This window comes from Anguilla anguilla, chromosome 9, assembly GCF_013347855.1.
Source record: "Anguilla anguilla isolate fAngAng1 chromosome 9, fAngAng1.pri, whole genome shotgun sequence".
Lineage (NCBI taxonomy): Eukaryota > Metazoa > Chordata > Actinopteri > Anguilliformes > Anguillidae > Anguilla > Anguilla anguilla.
In genome coordinates, this window is record NC_049209.1 from 36,937,142 (window position 1) to 36,953,370 (window position 16,229).

The following is a 16,229-nucleotide window of genomic DNA, read 5'->3' on the forward strand; positions in this document are numbered from 1 at the left end:
AAACTTGTCATTAACATTAACAGAAATTCCATAAATATTAAGAAAATTTCACATATTTCTAAAACATTCTTCCAGAAAGGACCTACAAATCCCCCTAACCATGAGGTGTGAAACTCTTTGCCTGTAGTTGTGCAAAGAAGAGAAAATCTAGGTATGGTTACTATCTGCATAATTTGGGGGTTAAACCACAACTGACAAAAAATAAAAAGATGAAAAAACAAAAAGAAAATCAGACACTGTCTTGGGAGTGTAGGTTTACTGCTCCTTAAATATTCAACAACGGACAGAGAAGGGGGGGGAAACAGAACAAGACAGACCGGTGGGGAGAAAAGGAGAAAGGAGGAGGAGGAACAGTAAATGAAAAAGAAGGAGGAGATCTAAGGAGAGAAAATGTAGAAAAGTAGAATAAAGTGAGACCAGTAAGCCAGTCCTTGCCAAAAAATGACACCCCTTTCAACATTTTAATGTTAAAAGACAAACTTGATGTAAACTTAGGAGTAAGTGCTTCTTCTCCTTCTTTATTTATTTATTTATTTGAGATATGTAGTTTGGAAGACTTCTTCCTTAAATAATTTTCCTTGCAGGCACAGATGATACTGGCCCTTATTAGCTGAGTTTAAGCTTGATGACCTTATGTTCATTTATGGCATTTGACTGGCTTATCAACGGTTTGCTAAAGATTCTAATATGTATATGTTGTGCTATGGTGAAATTCACACAAAAATACCATTAGATCTCTAGTATCTAACATGCCTTGGCTAATGTAATTGGCACCCAAATAAGTCTGTTAGTGAATTCTAACCGTTTCTAAATGGCGTGCACAGGCATGCGTTAATAATTAATATATTATTAGTTAATATTATTAGTTTAAATCCTCTGATTTCCTCCTTGTGCCGCTAAAACACACAGAATAAAAACCCAGATGAAAACAATAGGGTACTCCAGAATTCACTACACTTTTTTGAAAGCGAGCTTTCTAAAGAAAGGTGAATGGTGGCACACCTATGCCTATATAACTTAATTTAGCTCTAAGCTATTGATTATTTTATTTATAATAGGCCAAAGTCTATTTTTTGGTTGGTTGTAAGCCATGTTGGAATTTTACCTTCTACACTGGCTTATCTCAACTGTTTCATAAATCCTAACCTATTTATTTAATTAATAGTACACCACTGTTTACTGAGACAGATAACACAGGCCAAGGACCTTGGTTCCAGCACCTCAGAAATGCAGAAGTTCTGTGTCCTGATACCTTTTCACCAGTTTCAGAGGTCTTTAGACATGAGTCCCACATGCGGCAAATTCCAGACGGTCGCCACCCTTGTTGTAGCCTGCGGCTACACTTTCAGAGGGATGGAGACTTGCATTTGCCGTGGCACTCAGCGGTCCTGTGACATTACATCGGGCACGGTACTCAGAGGTTCAGTGACTACACTGGTACCGGCCTCGATCTCTGAGACTTAAAATATGGTTTCCTCCGGACAGATACGAACAGTTTCAAAACTTGGTGCAGCTGCAGTCTGCACTGTCAGAGGTCTTGAGACGTGTGTACCGCCGCAGGGCCATACCTGGGTTTAAGGATCAGCACAGACTCTGCTTTCAGGGCTGGAACTTTGAAGCCGAGGTTATGCACCTGATTCAGCATTTAGCAGTGTTTTAATATTATTTAATTTAATTATAATAAGAAGCTTGCCACTTTTCCTGGGTTAGCCCCCTAGCAAAGTTCAAACTTCTTCGCGTGTGCATTCTGTGATTGCACACGCTTACTGGCAGCTATAAACTTTCTCACTGTTCACCTTCTATTGCTTTTTCGTCTTTCATAACAGTATACCACTCTGTTCACCTTCAAAATTCACTGGCTTTTCACCAGTGCCTCATTTCTCCTAAGTTTGAGCAAGGTTTTCTGCGCCTCTGCGCAGAAACAGTAGTAAGCCTTGCATCAAAACTCCCTTCCTTTCTACAAACGCTTACATTTTCGTACACATACGCAACCATCTACTGCTATAGGCTAGTTTTTCCTAAAACGCATTTTGCCGTATTAGCACAACACATTTCCTAAAAACATGCCAACCTAAGCATCTCTCTTTCCCTGTTCATGAATTCCCCAAAGGGTAGTAGTATGGAAAATGCCTGGTTTCTACGGTCCCAGGCCTGTCTGGGATGTGTCGATCCCCTGCACAGTGGCTAAAACTCTCCCTAGCACAGGCTAATATACAAGAGGATTTTGTCACTCACCACACCAAGGATCGGGAAACCAGAGAAGAAAATGCGAGATACCCACAGTGAAGGGTATCACGCCGGGATGAAAAACACCAGCAGAAACTTCAGGGAACACTCCAGATACTTCCAATCACGTCGGGGTCACCACTTGTAAACACCTCACAGCTAGACCAATGAGGGTTTGTAGCTGGAGGGGAAGGTATCGCGTGTTCTCCCTTGGCTGGTGTGATTCAAAACCGGAGATGTTAGTTATTTTCCTCTGTTCGTAAGAACAGGGCACAATTATAATTAAGAATGCACTGGTTCCGTTGCCACGGGTTAGATATGAAGGCGCTGCTTCATATCCCGCTTAAAGCTGGCCTGAAACGGATCAGTAGCATTCAGGTTACTCTCCGTTCGTAAACGGGGCTATGCTGTCATCAGAGATATATCCGATCTGTCGCCGGACTGTCAATATTCCAATGGGAGCATCAGAATATTCACAAATGCGCGGAACAACACAACAGATATATCCATGACCACAGCAAGAAAGCGTAACAGTTACTAGGTTTTACCCTCGTATTAAATCTGACTCCATTTTATATGATAATTTAAAATTTGGGTTTAACTATACGTGGAACTTGGGAGTGGTTACACTCGACTCTATCTTGTGCCATTATTCCTCAATATATGCTCCCGGGTTTAGCATTATTGTTAAATCTCAGTTCGGCGAGGAATCCAGAGGGTAGGAGGCTGACCACCATAATACATGCCTTCCATGCCTGGCTTACATGGATAGTACATAGACAGTTATGAGCCCAGGACGGTGTGTATCTATCGGGCTCCTTCAGGCGAATTTGACAAGAACCGGCGTACTACGCCCATGGGTTCTCTTAAGCCAAAACACCAGAACCAATACCACCAATCCCTTAACAGGCAGATCGTGGTCCCCTATCTAACTTGAAGACCCCACTACAGACGTTTACTGTACTAGACCCCTGATCAGTAGGTCCTAGTCAGAATTGCCCCCCTGAGTATTTAAACGGAATTTCGGCTGAAAAGAAGATAAAATGGATTAGAGTCATGAAGACCACGCAAGTTAAAAATAAGAATTTATTGAACAGACAGGTAGGTTATTATCTTCAATTTCCAAAATCAATTATAAAGGTTAAAAACAGAAATACCGAGTAAAAGAGTTCTTACCAGCCTGTTTAGCTACACACAGAACATCGAGTATGCGCAGTGCGGGAAGTCGATTGCGATCTTTCCTGGCTATCTCTACACAGAACACATAGCCTAGTATGTGCACTGAGGGAAGTCGATTACGATCTTCCTTGTCTGTCTACACACAGCGCACATAGTACGTGCACGGTGGGAAGTCGATTACGATCTTCCATGGCTATCTCTACACAGAACACATAGCCTAGTATGTGCACTGAGGGAAGTCGATTACGATCTTCCTTGTGAATCTACACACACCACACAGATTATGTGTAACGTGGGGAAGTCGGTTACGATCTTCCTCGATTGCTTTGTCTCCCTTCCTTTTAAGCCAAATCCCGCGTTTGGTCTAGGCGGCATTGCCATAAATTAACCTGTCCGAATCATAAATCTCTAATTCCGGCCCCCACCATTTGGAGGAGGTTGTTAAAACAATTGGTGGGGAAATGGGGAAAAGGAGATGATTACCAGAGAGGACATTCCATTGTGTTAGGTTTTTCCTGAGTTATTGAAACTATGTTTTTTCAAATCCTATTTGGTATGAAACATATTTCATTCAATGGCTTAAATTATTATGAACATGTACATACCAAACATGCCAAGTGGATGTAATATTATGGTGCAGTTGTCATGAAAATACCCTTTTGTTTACCCATTGTACATGCAATCCATGTTATTATTACATAAGGCATAATACAATAATACAATGAACACATGTGCATGGTTTGTAAGGTTTTCCGGGATTTGTAAATAAGATATAAAGATGGTTTATAGTCCAGATCCAGAAAAGAAATACAGAGTGTAATGTCAGAGGGGTCCATATGTGGGCAGTGTGGTACTGTCCCGTGTAGTGCCCCCACCAGGTGCCGGTCGCTTCACCCTTTACGACCCCAAAACACCCACACCCACAACCACAGACAAAGAGACTAGTTCCCCTTATCTTGGTTGTGTCCAGGTGGTAACATTCCAGAGAGCCAAATGGCCTGCCCATTCAGAGGAAGTCCGAGTGACTTATGGTTTTACCACCAGGCTCTCGGGTCCTTTGCAGTACACGCTGCGTCCCAGCATGCTGGCTCGGTCAAATGTCAGCCTTTTCTGGGTCCCAGTTTAATTTCCCTCTTACAGACTATTTCTATGAATGCCCAGATAGACAACATTGTCCATTATGTTATCAGTGGGGGGTGTAGTTGCAGATGAGACTGCAGGGTGGGGGTTCTTGTTAAATGAACATCCAGCGCAACAATGGTGACGCTGCGAAACTCCGTATTTAGCATAGTTGCTGTGTGTCGTCTACTAATGAAACTAAAACACATAGTTTCTGTTTTCAACTCATTCTTTGGTTGCAGGAACAATGAATGTCTGAGTTGAGCAATCCAGGCACGCCGGCGTGCGGACCACTAGGGGGATTACACTAAGCGGTTAAAGAAGCTGTATTCTACAGCAATGCTACCTAATGTTTCGGACTTGTGTGTATTTGTTAGGATTATTAGGGGTCCAAGCAGCGAAGCTGGTGGAACCCTATTGTATCTGTTAGGATTATTAGGGGTCCAAGCAGCGAAGCTGGTGGAACCCTTTTGTATCTGTTAGGATTATTATTAGGGGTCCAAGCAGCGAAGCTGGTGGAACCCTATTGTATCTGTTCGGATTATTATTAGGGGTCCAAGCAGCGAAGCTGGAGGAACCCTATTGTATTTGTTCGGATTATTATTATTATTCTTATTTTTTTCCGCTAAAAGTGTCTGAGGCTCAGCAACCATAAGTCCTAGAGCAACCAAATTTGGTAGGTGGGTTCCTAAGGCCCCCCACTACTCAGGCACTAAAAATCACCTATGTCGGCCAGATGGTGGCGCTATAACAAAGGGTCATGCGTAATAGGCCATAACTCCCACACCGTAGGTTAGATCAACCCAAAACTTCATGGACCTATGCATCTGAACGTGCTCTACAACTTTGCCATTGGCACCATCTATGTCCGCCATATTATTTGCCCGCCATATTGACTTTTTAGTTGGGGCGTGGAAGCTTTCTCCGCTAAAATGTCTGAGGCTCAGCAACCATAAGTCCTAGTGTAACCACATTTGGCAGGTGGGTTCCTATGGCCCCCCACTACTCAGGTACTAAAAATCACCAATGTCGGCCAGATGGTGGCGCTATAACAAAGGGTCATGTTTAAAAGGTCATAACTCCCACACCGTGAGTCAGATCAACACAAAACGTCATCGACCGATGCATGTGAATGTGCTCTACAACTTTGCTATTGGGACTACATATGTCCGCCATATTGTTTGCCTGCCATTTGGACTTTTTTATTAGTTGGGGTGGGGAAGAGCTGGAGCTCCAAATCTAAACGGTTACGACATCTAGTAAACTTTTTTACGGCAAGCGACATCCATGGCGACGCAAGTAATCCGACACCGTAGGGTCTAGTTTTTTATCAGCGAGGGGAGGGTCTGAACGTCGGGGAAGCAATAGAAGACAGTGCCAGCCAGAGTGCATGCTAGGCTACCAAGAGTTTGTTAATAAAAGCTTTTTGAGAGGATGAATAATTACGTTTCTTGAGCCTGCATCCATTTCATGACAGTATTGGGTGAGTTCGTTTAGTCTTCAAATCTGTCATTATGGTGAGAAATAGCTAAACCATTTTATTGATAGGTTCTGAGTTTCTGTGCAAACGCGCAAAAACACACTGGTATAATAAAACAATGATGGCAATACATGGATAGTCCGCTTCGTTCCATTGCTACCATAGTTTATATTATCTTGTGTCTACAGCTGCAGTTTCTCGCTGCAATTTCTAATATTGAATATAAACAAAAGACGCAATTTATGCTGTAAATCGTATTCTCAATTTAATCTCTAAATTGACTGTAAGCTTAGGGTTGTAACTAGGTAGTTGTTTCGTAGGTGACTTAACTCGTCTTAACTATTGCTTGTATTTTTGCATAGACTGCGTTGTTGCTGTTCTTGTTTGTGTTAGTGTTAATCAGTTTAACCTACAGGGTCCAAGTTGAACTATGCGGTTGTTCCCTGCACTTAGAACGGTAGGCTACTGCCCTCTAGGGTTTTCGACACACTGGTTCCTGGTTATGGTTATACATTTTGTTGTACGTCGCTCTGGATAAGAGCATCTGCCAAATGCCTGCAATGTAATGTTACCTTACTGAACCCGTGTTCAGCAGTTGTCTACGATCATGAAAATGCACTTTTGTACGTCGCTTTGGATAAAAGCGTCTGCCAAATGAATGTAATGTAATGTAATGTAATGCAATATTCCGTAGCAACAAGATAAACCCGACATTAGCCCTAAAATATGCCAATAGAGCAGTGAAAACGATGCTCACTGAATAACGAAATAAACGAGACAAATTTTTTTATTTATTATACCATGTCATTCTACAGTCAATATCTGGGACTAAACATTTAATAAATATACAATCTTACCATCAGTTTTACGCGTAGAGATGTCCCTTTTGCAAATGCGTGGTCATATATTGTCTTGCACAATCCGTTTGTGAGAAATACGCGCATCTGTCACACCTGGGTCGGCTATCTTCATAAATAGCTGTGCGTAATACCACACTTGTTGCTTACGGCATCGTTGCCCTTTTTAGTGCAATTTGGCTTGATTGACAACTCATTTATTCCGTAGGTGAGAGTATAAGCTTTCTAACGATGTATAACATGTCTGATTTTGCTTTTGGAATAGCGTTTTATAGGTCAGCGTAACCGAACATTTTCTCATCTGCCAATGTCTAAATAAATAAAACGGTAGGCTGCTCTGCGGCCAGCACGCAGGTCGCGAGTTGATATTTCGTCTTTTGTTTCGTTTTTTCTCAATGTCGTCTTTATTATTTGAAATGCGTATTTATGTGTTATTATTATATCTGTCTCTGAGGCGCTCGGAAATGTGCATTCTCTGCTAAGCTGAGCAATGGATTGGAATATGTGTCTGACGTAGTGTTGCACCGTATACCGAAACTTCAGCACTTTCTCGGTACTTAAAAAAAAAAAAAAAAAAAAGAAAGAAATGGTTCGGTATTAGAATATTCCGACGTTCGGTAGTTTTGAGTCAAATGTAAAAGCCAGGGAAAATTGTCTCCCGCATTACTGATTTCAAGGATGAAAAGTGTAATTTGTCAGAATCTTCGCTAGAAGGCAGTAGCAACTAAGGTTGCCAAGTGAGGTGACTTGCGCTTGTGCACTCAGCTCCTTGATACAGCGCAAGCTTTGACTCAGTTCGCTTCAGTAGCAATAGGTGTTCCAATTTGGAAATATTTTATTATAGATGGATGCTGTATTGTTATTAAAATATGCTGTTTTTTAAATCTATTTAAAGGTGAAAGACCTGTTTTAAAGATTATTTTGTTTACAACTGGACATGGACGGAGTGTAGCACAGTGGGTAAGGAACTGGGCTTGTAACCGAAAGGTTGCAGGTTCGATTCCCGGGTAAGGACACTGCCGTTGTACCCTTGAGCAAGGTACTTAACTGTAATTGCTTCAGTATATATCCAGCTGTATAAATGGATACAATGTAAAATGCTATGTTGTGTAAGTCGCTCTGGATAAGAGCGTCTGCTAAATGCCTGTAATGTAATGTAATGTACAACTGTTAAATTTTTTAAATATATTTAACATATTTTTCTCTTGTTCAGTGTTGTAACACTATAGGCCTATGCATTTTAATATGTTGAAGAGGCTTCAACTTAAAGGTTGTTAATGAACCAGGTTGTTAATAAACCATGAATTCGAAAATGAGGTCAACCCTTGTGGACATTACGTTTCTGTTCTATTAAGGTAATTTCAGTATCGTTAGGTACCGAGTATCGAATTAGAATCGTTTAAGTTTCAAGTATCATTTCAGTATTGAGTATCGTGATACTAAACCTGGTATCAGTATCAAAGTCAAAATTTTGGTATCGTGACAACACTAGTGTGACGCCTTTTTTAGTTGCGGCGCAGAAACACTGCAGCTGTGCATACACGCCGGGCTATCTAAGTGTTACGACATGCCATCTAAGTGTTACGACATAGTAAAGGCCTTTACGGGAAGAGGCCAGGACACATCCATGGCGACGCAACTAAGTCATCCGACAGCATCTCTTAGCACAAAATTGGCCATAAGTCATCAATATTTTATACAATCATCATGATATTCAGTAGATATGTTGGGTGAAGGTATATGATCATGAGGACAAAGCCATTTTAAAATCATTACATAGGGGGCGCGATAGTGCCAATGCTTGTACCCCTCCCAACGCCGCTTGTGGCTTTAATCTTTATTTATTTTTGTCTCCCATTTCTTCTCCTATACATTTTCTGTTTTCCTTCACTTGGCAAGACAGGAACCCACTGAAAATCAATTTTACAGACTTTACTCAGAACAGTGTTTACATGTTTTTTTTCTTCCGGTAAAAATAAATAAAATAAAATTTAAAACCTTCCCTGCCTACTTTCCCTTCAAGTCATTTTTTTCTATGCTGAATAATTTAGATTGTGACTGTATTCTCTAGGTGGGTCTCTGGTTTATAGTTTATGGTATAGGCTTACTTGGTTTGCATCCTACTTTCTCTTGTAGATCAGATCTTCGTGATTACTGTTAAACAAACAGATCAATACTATTCCCTGCATAGTTTTTTGCCCTATATTGGTCCTTGCATTGAACAGGAACGTGCCACAGACCGCACAATGAAATGCATAACTCACACGAGTCCAGATGACGGGTGCAGACACTACCAATTCGAATTGGAACGAAATACATTGTGAAGCATTAGGGGAAGAAATGGCAAGATTATAGGGTTGAAACACACTATGTATAACTAAATTTAGACAACAGCTTGGCTGAATACTCGATTCTGATTAGTCCAAAGGGTGGGCATTATTTCTCAGTAAAGGGACACCTCAGAGGTGCATTCAAGTTCAGCGAACAAGGCGAACGTTTGCAAACTATTTCAAACTTTTTTATGTTAGCTTTGTGTTTGCCACGAACATTTGGAAACATAAGCGAACGGTCTGAAAAGGTAGTTTGCGGCGAACAAAAATGGATGCTGGACTGAGGGAAATGTGTTTCCAGATGGGTATTTCAGTTATAGATAACGGTTAAGTGTGGTCAGTTTTTTCGATGTTATATTGCTAACGCTAGCCAATGTTATTATTGTTCGCTAGCTAGCTATTTAATGTAACTAACGCATAGACCATAAAACTAACGGGAATGCCTTTTTCTGTAGGAGGCAACGAAACCACTCAGCAACCAGACCCTTTTCAAGAGGGAGTGAGTGTGTGCCAACGATCGGGCTAATCAAATGGCAAGTAACCTAACACACAGCGTCTTCATACCATGTTAGGGGGATGAAATCATAAATTTAATTTATTTGTTAAAAATCAGTTTTAATCACAAAGTAGTCTACACTTAACAAACAAAATACACCAGTCTGTTATCTACCATGTTAGCTTACAGAATAACCAGCAAAAACCAAACCTACACTTCAAGATTGTTTACAATCTACGCATTGCAGATATTTGCCATGAATACGAGTGCGGAGATAGAAGTGCACGTATCCGCAAATAATGTTGATTAAAAATGCATGGTCTCACACAACTGCTGCAGGTAATATTAGCTCCTAGGTCCCCCCGGATAGCTGAGCTCCTCACCCTATGAAGGAGAGTAAGCCCTGCCACCCTACGTAGAAACCCCGTTTTGGCAGCTTGTATTCATGATCTCACTCTTTCGGTCACTACCCATAGCTCATGACCATAGGTGAGAGTAGGGACGAAGATCAACTGGTAAATCGAAAGCTTTGCCTTTCGGCTCAGTTCCTTCTTCACCACCATCGTTCGATACAATTCCCACATTACTGCGGCCGCTGTACCTAGACGGCTGTCGATCTCCGAATTCCTTTTTCCCTCACTCGTGAACGAGACTCCAAGATACTTGAACTCCACCTGAGGCACTTGCTCCTCCTTTACTTGAAGAGGGCAAACTATCTTTTTCTGGGAGAGGACCATAGTCACAGACTTGGAGGTGCTGATCCTCATCCCGACCGCATCACACTCAACTGCAAACTGCTCTAGTGCGCATCGAAGGCCACAATATGATGAGGCCAAGAGAACAACGTCATCTGCAAACAGCAAAAATGCCACTCCATTGTCCCCAAACTAGACACACTCCATACCTTGGCTGCACCTTGAAATCAAAAACATGAATAACACAAACAGGAGAGGAGACAAAGCGCACCCTTAGCAGAGTCCGACACCCACTCTGAATGAGCTTGACTTAATGCCAAGAATGCGAACACAGCTTTCGCTCTGAGTATACAGGGACCAAATGGCACGCAACAGTGACCCCGGCACCCTATACTCCCACGGCACCTCCCACAACATACCCAGGGGAACACGGTCATACGCCTTCTCCAAATCCACAAAACACATGTAGACTGGATAAGCAAACTCCCATGCCCTCTCAAATATCTGTGAGAGGGTAAAAAAGCTGGTCTGTTGTTCCACGGCCTGGATGGAACCCGCATTGTTCCTCCTGAATCTGAGGTTCAACAATCAGCCGAAGCCTCCTTTCCAGTACCTTGGTATAGACTTTTCCAAGGAGGCTGAGGAGTGTGATTCCCCGATAATTGGAGCACACCCTCTGGTCCCCCTTCTTAAAAATGGGGACCACCACCCCGGTCTGCCACTCCAAAGGCACTGTTCCCGACTTTTACACAACATGGAGGATTTGTGTCAGCCAAGACACACCACCAACATCCAGAGCCTTCAACATTTCCGGACAAATCTCATCCACCCCTGGTGCTCTGCCACTGAGGAGCTCTCCAACTACCCCAGTGATTTTTGCCACAGAGATGCACTCTGATCCCCCAGATTGCTCCAGCTCCGCCTCCAAAAAGGAGGGTCTGTCGGATTCAGGAGGTCCTCAAAGTGTTTCTTCCACCTTTTGACAATATCCCCAGTGGAGTTTCACCATTCCTGCTGGCAACAGCCTGAACGGTGTCCCGCTTCCCCCTCCTGAGGTGCCGAATGGTTTTCCAGAACCACTTTGGGACCGACCGAAAGTCCATCTCCAAGGCCTCTCCAAACTCCTTCCACGCCCTGGCTTTTGCTTTTGCCACTGCTGCAGCTGCTGCCTTTTTCGCCTGCCAGTACCTGTCTGCTGAATCAGAAGTTCCCAGAACCAACCAGGCCTGGAATGCCTTTTTCTTCAGCTTGACAGCCTCCCTCACCACTGGAGTGCATCAGCGAGTCCTTGGGTTGCCGCCGGGACATGCACCGACCAGCTTTTGACCACAACCTCTAGCAACAGCTTCCACAATAGAGGTTTTGAACAGAGTCCATTCAGACTCCATGTCCCCAACCTCCTCTGGGATACGGGAAAAGACCTCTCGGAGGTAAGAGTTGAAATCATTCCAGACTGAGTCTTCTGTCAGGCGTTCCCAGCAGCCTCTCACTGCACGTTTAGGCCTACCTGGTCTGTCTGGCAGCTTACCCCGCCATCTGATCCAACTCATCACCAGATGGTGATCAGTTGACAGATCTGCTCCTCTCTTTACCCAGGTGTTCAAAACAAATGGTCGCAGGTCTGATGAAACAACTACAAAGTCGATCATCGCCCTTTGGCCCAAGGTGTTTTGGTACCATGTACACTTATGAACATCCTTGTGTTTGAACATGGTGTTCGTTATGGACAAACCATGACTAGCACAGAAGTCCAAAAACATAACACCGCTCAGGTTCGTTCCTCCCAATCATGCCCCTCCAAGTATCCCAGACATTGCCAATGTGAGCATTGAAGTCGGCTGTTTCCAGCACCCCTCCCACCTTCTCCAAGAAGGCTGAATTGCGCATAAGCGCAAATAACAGTCAAAGTTTCCTTCTCTGCCATACACAGTCGCATCGAGGCGACCCTCTCGTCCACTGCAGTAAACTCCAACTGAGTGGTCACCAGCCGTCGACTTGTGAGTATCCCCACTCCCACCCGGTGCCTGTCACCCTGAACAACTCCCGAGTAGGAGAGAGACCACCCCCTATCCAGGAGTTTGGTTCCAGAGCCAACACTGTGTGTAGAGGTGAGTCCCACATTACATTACATTACAGGCATTTAGCAGACGCTCTTATCCAGAGCGACTTACACAACTTTTTACATAGCATTTTTACATTGTATCCATTTATACAGCTGGATATATACTGAAGCAATTTCGGTTAAGTACCTTGCTCAAGGGTACAACGGCAGTGTCCTACCCGGGAATTGAACCTGCGACCTTTTGGTTACAAGCCCAGTTCCTTACCCACTGTGCTACACTCCGTCCTATATCTATACCTCCCACTGTATCTAGTTTGTAATTCTCAGCCTCACACACCAGCTCTGGCTCCTTCTCCACCAGAGAGGTAATGTTCCATGTGCCAAAAATCAGTTTCCGTTGTCTGGGCAGATGACGCACAGATCTACCCTGTTCTTGCCCCGTGCCCGACAAGCATTGCACACAACCCCTACCCTGAACCTTGTGGTGTCTTGCTTCATTTAAGCCATTTTTCAAGTCTGTGTGGTGTTCATATCTGGAGTTATAAAGCTTTAAATAGGGTACCCCTTAAATGGGCAGGGATTGGCCAGATTTGGCATGTGCGCTAAGGGGTTAACATAATTGATTAAAACAATTAACCAAATCGTTAACTTGAGTAGGCAGGGTCACCATTACATTCAGGGTCAGTTTCACAGACACAGAACCGTTTGCATATGAAGACAATAAACAACATGCACAGAACTGATCTGTCAGATATCATTTTAAAAGACATTACCTCAAAGGTAAAGGAGACAGAACAACAGTCAAAATTAATCTTAAAAATAACCGCAAGCCTCCTCCTCGACCACTCAGCCTTGGGGAGTTACAACCCTATATTGAGGACGATACAATTCAGCAAGTTGACCGTTTTCCCCGGACTTAAGCTTGTACGCAGCTAACCTGCATCTCACCTCCATCTCACCTGCACAGCCTCATCTTCATCCACACACAGAATCAAATATAGCATGTCATATTATATTTTCTGCTGCTTTGGATGTTCTCATGAAGTAAAGGCAAACATTAGTTCATTTATTTGGCATCATAATAATTTTTGAAATTCTTCTGCACAAATTTTACATATAATGGAAATGAATGAAGTCTGGCCATGCATCACCTGGCTTCCTATGTCAATTATTTAAAACCAGTATAAAACTGCTTAAATGTCAGTGCTTCCTTGGAGACTTCATAGATTACTAATACTGGCAGCACTATTCCTTCAGTGACATATTCAGGGGGTTTTATTTCTGTGCTATGCCTGATGGTTGCTTTGCTATTTAGAACAGCAGACATCTGTATCAGACTGCCTGAGGGGCAGTAGAGACCTCAATGCTACCAAAAAGGTATATGGAAATACTGTTTCACACATTGTAAATTGTGCTTAAGGATGACAAACAGGAACTTGGGAGAATAGTAGTAACATTACCACATGCTATCCATGCTGTGAGGGAGACCATGAACATGCAATGAAAGCGAGGTCAATTTAATGTCCCTCACTGAAGTACTGAATAGCGTTCACCTTGGTTAGTAGTCAAAACTAAGCAGACCTCAGCTGTAGAGCAAGTAATATAGTACCAGCATGTACTCCTAAGTAGTGAATATTACAAATGGTTTAGGTGAGATTGCCAACGTCACAGTGAGTACCAGGAAGCAAAGCTATTTAATCCTGGAACGCTGCCTCTTCTGGCTTAGGGCCAGGCATCGGACCAGTTTCTACTGTTAACTATCACAGGGACCTTGGCGGCAGAAGATTTTTTATTTTATTTTTGGCACCTCATGTAGCAGCAAAAAACAGCCAATAATAAAACCCAGCTTGCAAATAAGATCTATTAAAATACACTATCACCCTGACAAAGACAAACCACTGCAGTCAGCCTTGTCAGTTCTTTAGTGATAGAAATATTTATTTCCTGTGCTGTAAATGAAAATAGAACTGTGTCATTTTCCATAAGCCTGATTGGAGGCAATCTCTCTTGCCTCACATAGTAGATTGTTCATACTGAGCCAACTGGCCCTGATACTGTAATTTACAGAATCCGGGAAGATACATCTCCCACTAAGATTCCAGAAAGTTACTTTTCTATTCTTGACCACAGATAAAACAAGTCTAGATTCCTGTAAGAATCCCACTACATTATTGAAGAATTAAAATACAACCCATAGATTCAGAATACGTTTGTGTGCTACTCTGGCAAGCATGGCAGTATGGCACTCATGATAAATTGGATCTTTATGACAAATTAGTAATTAATAAAGCAAATGAACAAACTAAAAGTGTGAGGAAGCTCAAAAAACAACACATTTTTTGTACTGTGCAGACAATCCCTTTCCTGGATGTATGTACATATATGAACAACATTGCTATCATCTACACATTACAAGACCCATGATACAATGAAAGCTTGCATTTTAGCAGCTTGCAGGAAGCAACGAAATGGGGGTTGGCATTATTTATTTATCCTGCCAATGTCTGTGCTAGTTGCTGTCATCTCCCCAGATGTTTTCTCTGAGATCATTGCATCTCAGGCAGTGAAGCGAGACCTGCTTGCATTCATCAGGGGCCATGGCACCCACACATATCCCTAAACAGTGGCGGCTGGTGATAAAAATTTTTGGGGGGGTGCAGTTTTGGGGGGGACAAACAAACTGAAGCAGCACTTCATAGCTCAGCAAATAAAATAAAATAAATAAATAAATAAATCTAAAAACAACACAACACACTAATGTTGCCTAAACACTGGCCAGTAGCACTACTTGAACATATTTTGCCCTCCTTAATAATATAAAATAATATGTAGAGATGACAAAATGCCCATTTCACCTACATCACCTAAAGTTACCAACAGGAAACAGCTCAATTTCTAAATATGGAACTACTTAAGTCATTTTTACTGCCACTGTTACATTCTATGAAGTCATAAAAAAGTAGGAAAATATTATCTAACTCCAATGTCATTTATAGAACCTTCTGCTGCCATCTGCTGGACAAAATGTGAATGTGAATTCTGAAGTTTAAAGGAGGCAACAAAATTCACCAACCCACGGAATATCCCGGGTATTCGGAGCTCTCACTCTCATCGTGGCCACGCAAAGCCAACTCAAAGGCTCCACAAAATTTAACATGGTCTATTATTCTGGACAGGATGTGACGATTTTGTCATCTCTTCGTTGTGCCTTCTAATGCCAATCCTGTAGCCTTCATCTAGCTGTTCAGCAGTGCTAAACCTGCCAAAAAAATTTAGTCTCATACTATTGTCAAGACGGCTGTGGCTACTTTCGTGTCGTTTGCATTTTTCAGAAGGATGTTATAGGTCTTGTACCCCCGTCGTTGTCCACAACGCTTTGGTGCCGACACTTTGAAATAGCAAACAGGGAAAGCAATAAAAGGCATTACTTACACCACATCCAGCTAGCCAACTCCATTTGTCATAACAAGAGCCTGTTTCGGGTGTATGCTCATCCTCGATCACTTGCCTGCTGCTGAATTTGTAAAATGGGTCAGTCCGGTCCAAGCTCCTTTATCCTCTTTTTTTCTTCCAGTGAACGCCTTGTGAAAGGGTGTTTTTGTAAGGAAATAACCAAATTTTCTTTTATTTCCACGTTTCTACTTGAAGCTGCCATCTCCTGAAAGTACCTGTCAGCTCGCTAAGGAGCAGGAGTGACAGTCGCGCATCCGTAGTTATATTAATGGCGGGCGTGAACATGAAAGATAGCGTCGAGAATTGTCCAATCACATTCGATCAAAAAACAT